The following is an 18,527-nucleotide window of genomic DNA, read 5'->3' as shown; positions in this document are numbered from 1 at the left end:
GAATTAGGAAAGCTAATAAACAAGCCTATCCTAATATATTTAGTCATGGAAGTTTTGAGCAAAAACCCGACCAATATATAAATGCTAGTTGACCCAAAATTAGACCAGGAAAGGAAAGTAACGGAAGACATTTTAAAACACGTTCAAAAACAACAATATAGATTATATTATTGATATCTCAATAATAATAATGAAAATAACAATTTAAATCACATTACAAAAAAATATTTATATATAGGTCATATGTACCAAAGAGCGACATAAAAGACAAAATGCGAAACCAATAATATTATTCATTTATAATGACCTAAATAATTAAAGGACATTGTAATGAGTTTTATAAATATAAAATAAAGAATAGTTTATAAACAATATCAATTCGATAAACGAGTTAACGGATTCACCCAATATCACTTTACTTATCGATATTGATACAATTGAATGTAAAACGTCTTAAAAACCCTAAAATCATTTTATACATATAGAATTGACACTGTAGTCAAGGAATCACCCATGATGACCTGTATCAATTTTAATAGGTTAAATATCTGAATTGAAACTTAAACTTAAGGAATCACCCTTTAAAGCTAATCTCAATTCAGACAAGTCAAATACAGTTTGAAATGATTAAAACTCAAATATACAACCCTTTTAAATAATAACTTTCAAAAGTTTTGTCAAAATATTATAATTAGGGTTTCAAAAGCTTGGGATTACCCTTATATTAAAATAACGAAATTAACATTTCAATTTAGAAATTGATATTTAAATTAGAAATTAGGTTTACTAGGTTTAAATACACATAAAATAATGGTTCAAAAATACGGGGTGTTACATATGACCTCTATTTATAGAGAAAAAAGAAGGGTCGAAAAAACAAGATAGGATCCGAATTAAATCGGAATAAAACTCGATAGACTGCAGTTTTTGCGGTTTTTGTTTTTATCATATCTTTTGATCCAGAAATCGGAATAAGATGAATAAGATATAGTTGGAAAGATATTGAAGTCTAATTTCTAAACCAATTAGAATCAGATTAAAATATTTTATAGAATAAAAGATATGTCTGAAATAGTGAGACGGTGTCAGTTTTGGATAGAGTTTGACATTTTATTCATATCTTTTCCGTTATAGCTCGGAATTGATATTATAATATATCATTGGAAAGATAATTTCAAGAGCTATCCAAACATATAAAATTTGGATAAAAAATTTGAGGCACAAAAATAATATCTGTCTATCTTTGAACGTCTTTCAATTCGGATAAAATTAGGACTTTAAAAAAAGGAGTTTTATTCAATTTCAAACTCTTTAATCTTATCTTTTCAAAAAGGATAATTAGGATCTTTTAGAAACTTGTAGAAGTTTCTAATTAATACTAATTGGTTTAGGAATTGGATTAAATCATTTGGACCCTCCACATGATCATTGGGTCGTAGGTAAGGTGGGCTTAGGTTCAGTTTGGGCTCAGTTTAATATTTTGGCCATAACTTATTCGTTATAACTCGGATTTGGGCTTATAATATATCGTTGGAAAGCTCTTTAAAATCCTCATCCAACTATTTAATCATTGGACCCTGATTATGGACCAAAATAAACTGGATTAAATATTTTTATAAAAGGACACGAAATGAATGATTTTAAAGGACACGAAATGAATTATTTTGGGTTTAAAGGCACGAAAAGAGGAAAATAAGTTATGATTTGGGGAAATGGGCTAGGAATTGGGTTGGTTTATGAAATGGAAATATGGATTTAAGCACTCCAAGATTAAATACTCAACCCGACCAATAATGGCGGTGAAAGGTTGTTCATCATCAGGTTTGGTTTTGAGGAGACATTTTTAGGTGTCTACAACGAGGCATCCAAGTAAGTGCTCTAATTGATTTATTGATATTATGATGTAGAAATCATGCATAGGTTGTTATTATGATTCCTAGCGTCATGTTAGGGTATTTTGATCTTCCTAGTATCATGTTTAGGGTGACAACTAAAAAATGCTAATATCAAGTATGATTAAAAGTATGATGCCTTTTATATTCTTCCTAATATTTATGATTGTTAGTATCATGCTAGGGTTAAATCTTTGATCTTTATTGCTTAGTGACATGCTAGGGTTTGTTATTAATCTTGTTAGTATCATGCCTAGGATCTTGTTATTATTATGCTTTAACATGATTATTTTTTATAATTGTTATTATGATTATTATTATGTTGCTTGATGTTTATTGCTTGATCACACCTTTTATGCTTGTTTAAAGGGAATTTGTACTTGTAATCACGCTTATGTAAGATAATTATTAATCTTGTTTAGAGTTAATTTGATTATAATTCAAGTGATCGCCAATAATAGATTTATTTGTGCATTAATATTCAACCAACATAGATAAACAGGTTTAGGGTTAACCTATTGATTGCATGTTAGTCAGAAAGCGCACATGAATACGATCAGAATAAAGTAGAGGCCTATTATTAGGGCAGATTCAATCTCTTTTAGGTTGGATTTGTACCTTCATCCCCGAACTACCAGTCATGGTTCCAGACCTATTGGAGTTGACGATCTCCTAGATCGTTAAGGAGTGTAACCTTCACCTCCTGAACAGTTTACAAGTTCCTAAAACTTGCTGGTGACTCTTTTGCTCTAGCTTCCCTCCCTTTGGACGCTACCGTACTTTAGTGTATGATCACAGTGGGGTTCAAGATAAGGGTAATGCTTGAAATATTCCCTACAGTTTTTGGCGACTCCACTAGGGAGGATTTCTATTTTAATTCCTGAAATTTATTTCGGCAATGATTTAGAATGAGTGGATGAGACTCGAAAAGTTCTAAGTATTTCATGTGCGTAATTTTGATTAACATTATTGTCATATGCATAAAAAAGATCTCATTGGAAAGACCACTCGTAATGAGTTAAAACATAGGATTTTTACACGTAGGAAATTTGAGGAATATCTTTCACAACTAGGATCGAAATAATGCTGCGCGAAACTGGAAAATTTTATCAAGCACAGAAAGCTGCTGAGGCATGTAGGAACTAGCATCAGCAAACAAAGACTAGCGCCAACATTTTGACGTTAGCGCCAGGCAACAGCTTCTGTCGCCAGGCGTTAAAGCCAAAAGGTGGCGCTGGACTCTGTTTGCTGGCGCCAAGTTCTTCCAATACCGAGCCAGAAATATGTGTTCTAATTTCGACCAGTTTTTAGCACTGTTTGCTCGATCCTACTTTCTGATTGAGTTTTTCTCACTTTTCTGAAACCCATATGTGTTCTACATATGGACATAACCCCCCTGGGAATTCATGCTCCATCTACCTGATTGAACGCTCTGAGCAACAAAGGGTACATCCGAGAATGTTGAATTTACCAAAACATGGAAGCGAGTTTTTCTAAACTTGCGATGTCCCATCCACTCGCGCCAACCCTTCACAGTTAGGCTTCCGCGCGGTGCATCCGGACAATTAACCATGGACCCTCTGTTGACCAACCCATATCCCGAACTTTAGAGAACTAGAGCCATGGTTAGGTTGCAAACTCATTGCATCATGTTGTGCCTACTTGACTAATTGTGCATTATTGGTTGTGCATACTCTATGTGTTTTTCCTAACCGTTTGTTTGACTTGTGCTAAGATTAAATAAATTGATTTATGACTAATAGAATTTTTCCTAATTAATTAATTAATTAATTTGAGTAAATAAAGTTTAATAATTTAATCAGAGTTGACTTAGTACGACTTTAGGCATACCCTGTAGAGTAATAATACCGAAAGCAGTTCCAGATCGACGTTCCAGCAATGGCGCCAAGATTTAAACTGTAGCGCCACTCCGTGGGTCGTAGCGCCTGGCGACAGTCCTGTCGTCTGGCGCTACACTGCAAAGAGAGGCGTCAGTCCTGTCATTTTGGCGACAGTTCGGTTTGTTGCTCGAGTCATCACCTTATGTCTAATTGAGCAGTTTTCTAGTCAATTCAGTTGATTTTTACTGGTAATAATACCTTGTTAAGTCATTAATCGAGTCTAAGCATTAAGTCCCATGGTCTTACACAAGAGTCAAAGCATGTCACTTACACTCACCATATAAAGCACACACTAATGTACACTTTGACCATGTTTAAGGGAGTCTTGTATGCGGGTATTTTCCGTCATTTTTTTAGGGGGGTAAGTCGGATATTAATCCTCCAAATAAATCAACTTGTTTGAACCCTATACTTAACTCCCAAAAATATATACCTTATTTTTGCCAAAAATATACACCTATTTTTGCCTTTTCTTTTTCAAACCGTAAAGTCAAGGTCAATTTGAGTCAAGTAATTAAAACAAAAATGGTTTAATTTCCAACGCGTGGTCAAGAAAGGAAGGGCGCGCGCGCGTTTGATTAAAGACAACATTTTTATTCAAGTCCAACTTTTCGACAAACCCATTGCTCTTAAAAGGAAAGCTAAGACAATAATGACAACTCAAGAGGAAGTTAATGAGCTTAGGAACCAACTGATTACTGTGACCGAGGCGTTAAAGGTCCTAACCCTCAAGATTGATGATCCTGTGAAACAACAACAGATGGACCTCATGCAAGAGAGTCTGAGCAAATTGTCTAGTGACTATAAGTTTCAAGGAATTAGCTCACAAGGGGTCTCGGTGAACAAGGAACTTCTTTTGCAGAAGTTCAATGCCAACGACATCCCGAAATTCAAAGCAACTGACAACCCTTACTTTCATTTAAGAGCCTTCGAAACAATAATGAGTATTAAGGGTATTGACAAGAAGGTGTTTCCCTCTTTGTTCTCCCTATCTCTCGAAACCGTTTGCCAACAATGTTTCTTTTCTCTTGAGAAAGAAAAAACCTCTACTTGGGAATCTATAGTAAACGATTTCATTAATAGATACAAGTGCAATATTCAAGTTGAGACTGACTATAGGGAACTTGAGATCCTCAAGCAGAAGAAGAATGAAGGTTTCACCTCTTTCTTTAACAAATGGAGAGAAACCTCAGCTAAAATGATCGAGGTACCAAGTGAAAAAGAATCCGTGAGGTTATTCATCAAGAACCTTCAAGAGAAGTATTCCAAGCATCTTAAATACCAGAATAATCTCCACACATTCAAGGTTGTCTATGACATTGGAATACAAATAGAAGACGACCTGGCTAAGCTGAAAGCTGCTAACAATAACTCCAACAGTGGCTGGAAAGGCAAGAAGAACGACAATCCTTCTTCTTCCAAAACCACCCACTCAAATAATGTTGGCACACACCTTTAACTTAAGTGAAGTCCTCGCTATGAATAATCAAGGAAAAAAGAAACCATTTAGGAGGAACTTTACTCCTATTGGTATGAGTTATGACACCGCATGTGACCGATTAAATGAAAAAGGTCTTATAGCTCCTATTGGACCATTTGGGGACCCACCAGCCGAGAAGAGGACGGCTAATTGGAACCCCAATGCACATTGCAAGTACCACCAAGGTAGGGGCTATCTTACCGAGAATTGTTGGAAGCTACTACTACAAAAAGAGTGTTTTCTGGACGCTTTTTAGGCCTTTTTTCGACGCTAAAAAGTGTCAAAAAATTATTTATCGACGCTGCAAAAAAGCGTCGAAAATCTGTGAGTCGAAAATTTTTCAGGGACACAAAAAAGCGTCGAGATTCTCGACGCTTTTTAGTGTCCAAACTAATATACGAAGCGTCGAAAATTACGTATTTCGTGCATTATTCCAAATGTGTGTAGTTTTTTAGCGACGCTTTTTCCTGTCCACATAATCAAATTTAGCGACGCTTTTTGTTGTCTTGCGTTTATTCGTGTCAGCTTATGGTATGGCGGGAAACTCTTTGAAATTTGAAGATGTGCAAATATGTAGACATTAAAAAGCGTCTAGAATTTTTTTTAAGCTTTTTTTTCCCTTTTATTAAAATATTACCGTCATATATACATTATAGTTATTTAAATTTATCATAAATTAAATTAATAACATTAAAATTAAAATAAACAAATATTCTATATAACTAGATCAGATAAAAAAAAACAATAATTAATCAACAATAATAAGAGTGCGTAGTTAATTACCAAATTTATAAAAGAAAACATCAACACAATTAATAAAAATAATAATAAAAAAAAGTCGCATATTATAGTAGCTTGTCCGATCCCTAAATAAATACATCACTAATAGAAATAAGACTAAAAACCAAAATAGATAGATGACGGCGTTATAGACGATTTAGTTGCTTGTTTTGATGCTCAAGTGTCCCGGCCTATTCTCTTGTTGCACCTACATTGCCTTTTCCAATCTTCAAAAAAAAAAAAAAATACAAAGTATAAATTAGTACATTACACAATATAGGCTTATACACACACACACAAGCTCTAAATTTCATACACACTCACAAGCATTTTTGAATTTCACACACAAGCATTACACAAACGTCTTTGAGAATGCCAACACTTACAACATGAATCTTATAAACGTTAGGCTGGCAGTCTTATAACAACAATCTTACACACACACACACACACACACAAGCATTACCCAAACATCAGGTTGGCAGTCTAAGGGGGATGCCAAAGGATGGGTGTAGGCGTCGCTCGAAGTGCGCCTACGTTAAAAGCATGTGGTGAATATGCTTGGCACTCATAGGAAGTGGGAATTGACATACGATTAGGGACACGATTAGGGACAAGGAAAGTAGGGAGCCGCCAACAAGTTTTTAAGGAACTTGTAAACCGTTCACGGATCATAAAAGGCAACCACGATAAAGGGACAACGAAGGAAACAACGATTGACCCGTGAAGGTTACACCCCATTCATAATCCATGAGATTACTAACTCCATATGGTTCGGAACCACGAAAGGAGGATCGGGGATGATGGTACGAAGTGAGTCATGGAGTCACATTCGCCCGTATTGGCCTCTACTCGATTCTTATATTGAAAAGCATTCCTGTGATCTCAAAGGCATACAAACAAAATATTCAATTCGCTCCAAACTATTATTTAACTAAATTGGTTGAATATTAATGCACACATATAATTCTAAAATATTGGTGATCACTTGAATTAATTAACAAGATTAAAAAGGATCCTAAACCGGTTGTCCAAATTATCTTATTAGGCGTGATTTTCAATTACATATTCCCTTTAACATGTAATATGGTGATCAATAAATATAATAGAACAAACATTAATATTGGAAACAATTTAATCACAATTCCAACAACATAAAATCGTTAGAAAAATAATAGAAATAAAAGGAACATGATTCTTACTTTGATTCTGTTTGTTTACAACTACAAAATAATAAACGAGTTAGTAACTTCAAGGAAATAATAAAACAATAATTAAATTAAATTAAATAAAGTAGAGTTGATTTGGGGCCAAACCCTCAAACAGTTCTACCTTTCACGCCTTGGCTTAATGACAGAACCACGAGTAAAGTATGGACTCCTTTGAGCACTTGAAGAAGGAATTTTGAAATGAAAAAGGGTAGGATAGTTTTTAGGCTAAAACATAGAAGAGAGAAAAATAACCAGAGAATTAATTGATGCCCCGTACATCAGAAATGAGGGGTATTTATAGGGAAAATGTGCTGAGGGAGCACACGGAACCCTAAAATGATAAAAACCCTAAAAAAGTATCCCGTGACACGGCAAACTGTACAGTGACACGGGAAGTCCCACCGTCAGACGGGAAACATTCCCGTGACACGGTGCAATTTTGGTGTGACGCGGGAAATTTTCAGAAAACGGGAAAGAAAACGCGTTAAGGGTTTACGCGGAAAAGACACGGAATGTCCCGTGTCACGGCAGACTTCCCGTGTCACGGGAAATCCCACCGTCAGACTGGAAGGATTCCCGTGACACGGTGGCTGTCTACCGTGGCGCGGGAATTTCCAGCCCACTTTTCTGTCTAAATACATTTTTAACCCTAATTTCATTCGGCATTTTAAGTGCCGATTGATAATTTCGGGCCTTTTCTGACTTATTATTATTTGGGATAAAATAAGAAAATAATCAAATAAAAATAAACAAAAGGTTTGGGCCAAAAATAACAAAACAATAAAATAAAAAAGGTTTGGGCTAAAATTAAATAATAAGTTTGGGCTGAAATTAAAACTATGCTTTTTCCAAACATCAAGACTAGTCCATGGACTGTTCAAAAATATGAATTTAATCAAATACGATTTTTTAAGCACTCTCGGGATTAAATACTTAACCCGACCAATAGTGGCGGTGAAAGGTTGTTCATCATCGGGTTTGGTTTTGGGGAGACATTTTTAGGTGTCTACAATGGGGCCACCTCACAAAAGAATTGGGGATTATTCAATGCAAATGGGAAGCCAGTCTATATCAGTATGGGTCTGTTTTGTCTAATAATACAATAAACCAGACTTATTGTACTGCAAGAGATGGTGTTGACAAGAGGATTGTTCCCCTTTATTGCAGGCGAGCCTTGCTATGAGCCTGATAATGTATTTGCTCATGCTACTTATGCTTTCAACACTTATTATCAGAACACAGGAAAAGCACTCAACATTTTAAGTGAAGTTCACATTTTTACTTAGTAATTATACTAGTGCCTGAAGAAATACGCTTAGTAATTATACTAGTGCCTGAAGAAATACAAGAAGAGAATCCTAATCATCTATCGAGATAAGATACTATCAAATAACATGTGCACAAAGATGACCTTAGGACTTGAAAATGCTAATCATTCATATCATAACAGTATAATCAATCATTAATTGAAAACCATATGTGCGTTTTATTTTAAAAAAATCAACCTGCCAAGAAAGAAACATCAATGATTTCCCCCTGAAGACAAGTTAGCTGACATATTGGAAGCTAACATGTTAGCTAAACAAAGGGAAACAGATTGGAAGTTGACATGTTAGCTAGTAAGTGTTGAGAAAATACTGGACAAAACCATTATGTTGGATTTAGGTTCTTTAGGTAAAGTATTCATTCTCCCTTAAAAACTCAAGAGCTATTTCTTATGTAGTAAATGAATCCCCAAATCTCATTATATTGCTGATCTATTCTATGAACATTATCAGAGCGGCTCACAATATCTAAAGCAACCTAAATCTTTGCTCAACCTTAGCAAAGAAATCCCACACATTCATTAGTATAGAACTACAGATAAAATAATATTCCATTCCATCATGCTTTATATCATGGTTTTAAGCTCAAATATAGCAGCATGATATAGCAGCAAAAGATGGACGATAAGTCGTAGACATCTCAGGCATTCAGATTAGGCAGAGGAGCAGGACAACAAGCAGCAGTGGAGCAGGCAGACAAGCAGTATAAATGGATTTAGTTCTGAATTCAAACTTCCAAAAAATCAGGTCTGAATTCAGTTCTGAATTAAATTATGGATTCAGTTCTGAACTTCATATCTAAATTCAATTCTGGATTTCAGCTTTGATTTCAGTTATAAAGAAAAATGTGACTTTGTTACCTGATGTTTTGCCTTTCCTAAGAATTCAGATGCTTTGTTTAGAAGACCCGGAGATGCATTCCCTTGACAAATTGCACCTACAATTTGAGAAAATTGTCCAACAAGCGCTTTAAGAAGAAGATTGTTGTGTCCGACTGTAGGGAATATTTCAAGCATTACCCCTATATTGAACCCCACTGTGATCATACACTAAAGTACGGTGGCGTCCAAAGGGAAAAAAAGATAGAGCAAAAGAGTCGCCAACAAGTTTTTTTAGGAACTTGTAAACCGTTCACGAGGTGAAGGTTACACCCCTTAACGATCCAAGAGATCGTCAACTCCATAAGGTCTTGAACCAAATAGGGTTCGGGGATTGTAGGGAATAGTTTCAAGCCTTTAAAATCCCACTAGCTCGAACCCCACTGTGATCATACACTAAAGTACAGTGGCGTCCAAAAGGGAAGAATATAGAGCAAAAGAGTCGCCAACAAGTTTTTTAGGAACTTGTAAACCGTTCACGAGGTGAAGGTTACACTCCTTAACGATCCAAGAGATCGTCAACTCCATAAGGTCATGAACCAAAATAGGGTTCGGGGATGATGGTACAAATCCAACCTAAAAGAGATTGAACCTGCCCTAATAATAGACCTCTACTTTATTCTGCTCGTATTCATGTGCGCTTTCTGACTAACATACAATCAATAGATTAACCCTAAACCTGTTTAATCTATATTGGTTGAATTTAATGCACAAATAAACTATTATTGGCGATCACTTGAATTATAATCACAGTTAACCCTAAACAAGATTATTAATTATCTTATTAAGCGTGATTGCAAATACCAATTCCCTTTAACATGCAATAAAGGTGATCAAGCAATAAATAAATATCAAGCAACATAATAAATAATCAATATCATGAATAACAATTATAATAATAATAATAACAATTATAATCATAATCATGTTCATGTTAATATTAAAGCATAATAAAAATAGCAAGATCCTAGGCATGATACTAACAAGATTAATAACAAACCCTAGCATGTCACTAAGCAATAAAAATCAAACCTTTAACCCTAACATGATACTAACAATAAAAAATATTAGGAAGAAAATAAAAGACATCATACTTTTAATCATACTTGATATTAGAGTTACCCTAGACATGATACTAGGAAGATCAAAACGCCCTAACATAACATTAGGATTCATAATAACAACCTAAGCATGATTTCTACATCATAATATCAATTAAAACCAATAAAGTACTTACGTGGATGCCTCGTACCTCTTTCTAATAACAAAATACACACGTTAGTAACTTCAAGGAAAATAATAATAAAAAAAATTAAATTAAATAATTGAAATAGAGATTTGGGACCAAACCCTCAGAAATTAAAACCTTTCACGTCTAGGGCGAAGGCAACTTCGAATATGGCTAGGTGTTTCTAGATCTTGTGAATGCGGAATTTTGTATTTGAGAAAAGGCTAATTTAGAAAAAGAGAGAGAGAGAATAGTCAAGAAAATCTTGATGAGAGTTGGTGATTGAAAAAGGGGAGATATGACCTCTATTTATAGGAAAAAAGAGGGTCGAAGAATTAAGAAAAGAATCCAAATTCGAATCGAAATAAAACTCGTAGACAGCAGTTTTTACGGATTTTGTTTTTATCATATCTTTTGATCCAGAAGTCTAAATAAGGCATATAATATGTCGTTGGAAAGATCTTGAAGTCTACTTTCCAACCCAATTAAAATAAGATTAAAATATTTTGTAGATAAAAAGATATAGCCGAAATAGTAGGACGGTATCAGTTTTGGATAAAGTTTCATGTCTCATTCATATCTTTTTCGTTATAGCTCGGATTTAATATTATAATATATCATTGGAAAGATAATTTAAAGATCTATCCAACCATATAAAATTTGGATAAAAAATATGAGGCACGAAAATAATATCTGACTGTCTTTGAACATGTTTAAATTCGAATAGAATTAGGACTTTAAAAAAGGAAAGTTTTATAAAAAAGGAAAGTTTTATAAAAAAGGAAAGTTTATATTTAAATCAAATTCCTTAATCTTATCTTTTCAAAAAAGGATAATTAAGATATTTTAGAAACTTATAGAAGATTCTAATCAATCCTAATTAGTTTAGGAATAGGATTAAACCTTTGGTCCCTCCTCATGATCATTAGGTCGTAGGTAAAATCCGGTTTGGGCCCAGTTTAGTATTTTGGCCATAACTTCCTCAATATTCATCGGAATTGGGCTTATAATATATCGTTGTAAAGGTCTTTTCAAGTACCATCCAATTACACCATTATTGGACCCTCATCATGGACCAAACTAAACTGGAATGGACGTTTTCATAAAATAGAGTGGGTTTTCGAAAACAGAAAGAAGAGAAAAGAAAATAAAAGCTTTCCGCAACACTAGACTTTTCCACACTTTCGTTTCATTATGATTCGACGTGAAAGGTAATCATCACCGGGTTTGGTTTTGGGGAGACACAAATGGGTGTCTACAGAAGCCCCCACTTTGACTGAGTTTGGAGAAACGCAAGTTTCGAAAATAAAAGTCAAAGTAACGATAGGGACGGAGAATGATTCAGAACGTTCTACGATCCTAAATCAATCTTGTAACGCCGATACCTGCAAAACTAGCATTAGTTAAACAGATAGAAGAGTTAAGAAACGCGTATCTTGCACCGTCGAGCACACGTCTCTGAAAGTAACCGATTTGCTTTGATGACCTCCTGCAAGCTAGAGAATGTCATCCCGCTTGAAAACCGCTACGCCCATAACTGCTTCCAAATTAGAAGATTGCTTCGCCTGAAACTATCCTCCTCCGCATTGATAATATTCCACGTCCAAGGGAATATCATCGAAAATTATTTCTCTTGAAATAATTCTCATCCGTATTATGATCATCTTCCATGCCTCAGGAATTATGATCGAAGACAATTTCGCCCTGAAATTACCTTCAGTTGTTTGTGACAACTTTCCACAATCTATGGAACGCCATCTTGCTGCTTGTTTTGACGATCTTCCGCAATCTAGGGAACGCCGTCGATCAATGTTGCTACATCTTGAGCCTTTTCTTGAATCATAGTGACAACCTTCCCAATCATAGCAAAAGTCGTCGAAGACTGCCCATTTTGTGCTATCTTCTCAAATCTTGGGTGACAACCTCCACAATCTTAGCGAATGCCGTCGAAGACCGCCCATCTCGTGCCATCTTCTCAAATCTTTGGTGACAACCTCCACAATCTTAGCGAATGCCGTCGAAAATAACTTTACTTGAAGTCATCCTCAGTTGTTGCGATAATATTCCAAAGAAAATTACCGAAGACCAACACTTGTCGATCTTTAAAGCTCGCTCGAACTTTGCTTCCGCTATGCTTGTACATCGGCGCTCTTTTGCTTTGAACCTGTATGTCGGTGCCTTTTCTGCTTTTGAGCCAATGCCTAGGCGCTTTAAGCTAAGTGAGACGATCTTTCATCAGGTCGATCACTTATTGCAATTGTAATCTAACTGACTACTTAATCATGTCAAATTGCTTATAGGGGCTAACTAGCGTACCAAGGAACCCGAAATTGCTGTATGAAGTCGAAATCACCTTTCTGGGAGGCTTCGAGCTCTGTCGTTGCTGAGATATCTTTGGCGCTAGGAATTGACTCTGTCGCCGAATGCTGTGATAGGGTCTTCCCTGTTCTGCTGCACCTGTGTTTATTTTTAACTATAGAACTTTGCCAATCTTTTTAATCATCTTAGGGTTGACCTAAGGCTTTAACGTTGCTTGACTCATCGACTTGACACGACTTAAGGCATAAACTTGACTCGATATGTTGACTGACTCGAGGTTGACTCAACTCGAAGTGAAATGACATGTGTGACTCAAATCAAAGTTATCTGACACGACATGACTCAATGTGTACATGACTCGTGTGTGCTTTGTAATGTGATCGTGCGACTCGAAAATGCAAAAAAAGCAAAAATTTTCCGTCAATTATGGAGGGTACCGACTTTCTCCCGAAAAAGAAAGACGTGAAAAAGAAAATCAAGAGTTTGAAGATGCATGTTGAATGAGCTTAGTCAAATGTTGTTTGATACTATCTCTCAAGGTTCAAGGATTAATCCATCCTAGGCTATCTCAATGGTTGACTCAATGATGAAAGCATTTGGGTAACTTAGGCACGGAGGCTAAGCACTTCATACTTCATGATGCAATGATGATTACGATTGATGAGCGATTTTGATATGACAAGGCATGCTTCAGCGTTGTATTAAGATTTCATGACAAAGGGTTCCTAAGGGAAATATATTTAGTCATGTATCTGTGCAGTGTGTGATAGTGACACTAAAGTTAGGCCGCAAGAGCTAAGTGTGTGAAAAGATATTATTGAAAAGAGTCAAATGGTGGTGACTCTTAGGCTAGGTAAGCTAATAATGTAGGGATCAAGCCCCCAAGTCTAGCTCTAAATTAATAAGGATGAGCATTGGAGATCCCTTGATATGATCATGGTGTAAGTGTGTGAATGTGAATATGAATGCATGTTTATTACGGCCGCACCTCGATGGGAGGTTGCCTACGTATCCGTTAGGAATCAGGCCGAACGTAGCTCTAGCCAAACCTTGCACAAGTGTGTATACCTCAAAAATGTCTTTTAAGGGTTGTAACGTGGTTAGGCTAAAGGTTTAAAGAAGAAGGGGATAAAGGCTCAAGACCCTAGATAAGCCCCCAGGGTGTGCAACCTTGCTTTTGAATATTTGTATTTTTATGCTTGAGGTTTTCTACTCTTTTTTTTAGCTCTTTTGTTTTAGCATTTATTTTATTTTAATAAGTGTGAGCAATCCCGATCATGCGGTCTATCACTCACTTGGCATTCATGTTTCTCAGGCATGGTACCGAGCACTCGATAAGAGACGCAATCTGAGACGTGTTCTTATCAAAGATATTTTCATATCAAAGACATTGGAACACTTGCCCTTTTGTACACTTGTTTTCGTTTTTTATTATTGCTTATTTTTTGCTATTGCTTTCTTTTGGATTTGCTCAAGCTTTCTTTAGAATTGCATAAGTTGCACGCCATCCCATCCCAAGGTTAGGTAGATGTAGGTTGAAAAAATAAGGGTCTATCGTTAGACGAGGCTCAAAGTGGTTTATGAAGAAAGGATTGTATAATTGAAGGGCGAAAGGAGATATGATGTGGCTACAAGGGGTGCCTCAAATCATTGATATACCTTGTGCTTAATTCGACATGGTTTTTTTTTTTTTTTTTTTTTTTTTTTTTTTTTTTTTTTGCAATGTAATGAAATGATCATGTGCAAGAACATAGATGCTCATTTATTAAAGGAAAATAAAGAATCTACAAAGTTAATCTAAGGGAAAAGAAAGGATGCCTATGCTAGACTTATTGGGGAAAGAGTAAAAATGAAAAAGAAATAGAAAAAGAGGTCATGAAATCTTTTCGTTGGAACTCGCCTCTTGTCTTGTGTTGTTTCCTTTATCATCACTCGCTCTTCTTGTTAACTGGAGGCATGGGAAGCTTGTTATTATCAATCAAATGTTGGATAGCCTCCTTTAGCTTCCAACAGCTCTCAGTAGTATGACCCCTACCTTGATGATACTTGCAGTGTTCGTCTGGATTCCAACTAGGCAATCTCTTTTCAGGTGCGGGATCTTGAATAGGTCCAATGGGAGTAATGAGTCCTTTGGCATGGAGTCGATCGAAGGCAGTATCGTAGCTCATCCCAATAGGGGTGAAGTCTTTCCTTAGTTGCTTCTTAGATCATTGGTTATCTATGGCTAAAACTTCACTGAGATCAAAGGTACTAATATTGTTACTAGAGTGGGCGTTTTCGGAAGAAGAAGGATTGTCGCTCTTCTTTCCTTTCCAGCCACCGTGGTTACTATTGTTAGTAGCTTTTTTCTTTGCAAGGTCATCTTCGATCTCGATACCTATGTCATAGACGGCCTTGAAAGTATTCAAGTTGTGTTGATATTTTAAGTGCTTTGAATACTTTTCTTGGAGATTCTTGATAAACATCCTCACAGACTCCTTTTCGGTGGGGACTTCAATCATCTTAGCGGAAGTTTCCCTCCATTTATTAAAGAAAGAAGTAAAGCCTTCATTCTCTTTTTGTCTTAGCATCTCAAGTTGTCTATGATCGGTTTCAAGTTGAATATTGCACTTGTACCTATCAACGAAAGCGTTTGGTATCGATTCCCAGGTAGAGGTTTTCTCCTTGTCAAGGGAGAAGAACCATTGTTGGCAAACGGTTTCAAGAGATAGTGGGAACATAGAGGAGAAAACCTTCTTATCGATACCCTTAATGTTCATTATAGTTTCAAAAGCTCTTAGATGGAAGTAAGGGTTATCTGTTGCCTTGAATTTAGGGATGTCAGTGGCGTTGAACTTATGCGGAAGAAGTTCTTTGTCCAGCGAGACCCCTTGCAAACTCATGCCCTGAAATTTATAGTCACTAGATAGCTTGCTTAGACTCTCTTGCATGAGATCCATCTGTTGTTGCTTCACGGGATCATCAACCTTGAGGGTGAGTAGCTTCAGTGTTTCAGTCATGGTAACCAATTGGTTCCTAAGCTCATTGACTTCTTCTTGAGTTGCCATTATCTTCTTAGCCTTCCTCTTCTGACGAATCGGTTTATCAAAAAGCGAGACTTGAATAAAGAGGTTGTCCTTGATTAATCACCCTTCTCTCCTCGACCAAGTACTGTGGGAAAGGAATTTGAGGATACTTATCATTAATTATTTAACTCAAACTTTATTCAACATGCAATGGATGGAGGAATGAAGGAAAATTGGAATAAAATGTGAAAGAAGATTTAGATGGAGGGATATGAAGAATTAGGAATAGAATGTACCCCCCAACTCAAATGACGGAAAGATCGACTCATGCATGGACCTACGACATGGTCATGGTGACGTGTACTCAAAGTGTGTGCTAAGATTAGTGAGTGTAGATGACATGTTAAGGCTCGTGTCATGACCATGTGGCTAGACTATGTGACCAAGACTCGATTAATGACTCGACAAGGTGTTATTGACAGCGAAAATTAACCGAATTAATTAGCAAACTAGTTAATTAGACCCTAGGTGATAACTCGACAAATAATCCGAACTGTCGGCCAAGCGACAGGACTGGCGTCACAATATGGTGGTTGGCGCCAGACTTTTTAGTAAATGTCTGGCGCTACACACCATACAGTGGCGCTACAACCCAGATTTTGGCACCAATATTGGAGCCTCGGTCTGGGACTGTTTTTGATATTATTAGTCAACTGGGGTATGCCTAAAGTCGTACTAGGTCAATTCCGATTAAAAGAAGAAAAAGCTTTATTGACTCGAATTAATTAATTAATTAGGCAAAGTTCTTTAAGTCATTAATTATAATCTCAACACAAATCAACAAACGGTTAGGAGGAGCATAGAATATATATGCACAACAAATAATGCACAATTAGGCAAGTAAGCACAATATGATGCAATGAGTTCGCAACCTAACCATGGCTCTAGTTCTCTAAAGTTTGGGATATAGTTTAGTCAAACAGGATCCATGGTTAATTGTTCAGATGCACCGCGTAGAAGCCTAACCGTGAAGGGTTAACGCGTGTGGATAGAACACCGCGAGTTTTTAGAAAAAACTCACTTCCATGGTTTGGTGAATTCAACCTCTCAGATGTACCCTTTGTTGCCAGGAGCGTTCAATCGGGTAGATAGAGCATGAATTCCCAGAGGGTTATGTCCATATGTAGAACACATATGGGTTTCAGAAAAATGAGAAAAAATTCAATCAGGAAGTAGGATCGAGCAAACAATACGAAAAACTGGTCGAAATTAGAACGCATATTTCTGGCTCGGTATTGGGGGAAATTGGCGCCAGCAAACAGAGACTGGCGCCAACTTTTAACTGTAGCGCCTGGCGCCAATACTGGCGTCTGGAGCTACGGCAAAAAGTGTGGCGCCAAGCTCTAGCCCCTGACGCTACTTCCCACATGCCTCAGCAACTTTCTGTGCTCAATAAAATCATCCAGTTTCGCGCGGTGTTATTTCAGTCCTAGTTGTGAAAGACGTTTCTCAATTTTCCTACGTGTAAAATCCTATGTTTTTTGACTCATTACGGATGGTCTTTCCAATGAGAACCTTTTTATGCATATGACAATAATGTTAATCAAAATTACGCACATGAAATACTTAGAACTTTTCGAGTCTCATCCACTCATTCTAAATCATTGCCGAAACAAATTCAGGAATTAAAATAGAAATCCTCCCCAGTGGAGTCGCCAAAAACTGTAGGGAATAGTTTCAAGCCTTTAAAATCCCACTAGCTCGAACCCCACTGTGATCATACACTAAAGTACGGTGGCGTCCAAAAGGGAAGAATATAGAGCAAAAGAGTCGCCAACAAGTTTTTTAGGAACTTGAAAACCGTTCACGAGGTGAAGGTTACACCCCTTAACGATCCAAGAGATCGTCAACTCCATAAGGTCATGAACCAAAATAGGGTTTGGGGATGATGGTACAAATCCAACCTAAAAGAGATTGAACCTGCCCTAATAATAGGCCTCTACTTTATTCTGCTCGTATTCATGTGCGCTTTCTGACTAACATACAATCAATAGATTAACCCTAAACCTGTTTAATCTATGTTGGTTGAATTTAATGCACAAATAAACTATTATTGGCAATCACTTGAATTATAATCACAATTAACCCTAAACAAGATTATTAATTATCTTATTAAGCGTGATTGCAAATACCAATTCCCTTTAACATGTAATAAAGGTGATCAAGCAATAAATAAATATCAAGCAACATAATAAATAATCAATATCATGAATAACAATTATAATAATAATAATAACAATTATAATCATAATCATGTTCATGTTAATATTAAAGCATAATAAAAATAGCAAGATCCTAGGCATGATACTAACAAGATTAATAACAAACCCTAGCATGTCACTAAGCAATAAAAATCAAACCTTTAACCCTAACATGATACTAACAATCATAAATATTAGGAAGAAAATAAAAGACATCATACTTTTAATCATACTTGATATTAGAGTT

The 18,527-nt window shown here is 36.2% G+C and overlaps 1 long non-coding RNA gene across 1 annotated transcript; it reads right to left on the bottom strand.

The window, feature by feature from the left end:
• Positions 1 to 6,037: 6,037 nt before the first annotated feature.
• LOC145630803 (uncharacterized) lies at positions 6,038 to 9,570 on the bottom strand. Its single transcript, XR_014112253.1, has 2 exons — positions 9,450 to 9,570; positions 6,038 to 6,280 (listed from the first exon to the last, which is right to left on the bottom strand). It is a non-coding gene; the product is annotated as an uncharacterized LOC145630803 (long non-coding RNA).
• Positions 9,571 to 18,527: the final 8,957 nt, after the last annotated feature.

This window comes from Chenopodium album, chromosome 5 (genome assembly GCF_948465745.1).
Source record: "Chenopodium album chromosome 5, dcCheAlbu1.1, whole genome shotgun sequence".
Lineage (NCBI taxonomy): Eukaryota > Viridiplantae > Streptophyta > Magnoliopsida > Caryophyllales > Amaranthaceae > Chenopodium > Chenopodium album.
This window is presented reverse-complemented; position numbering and strand designations above follow the sequence as displayed.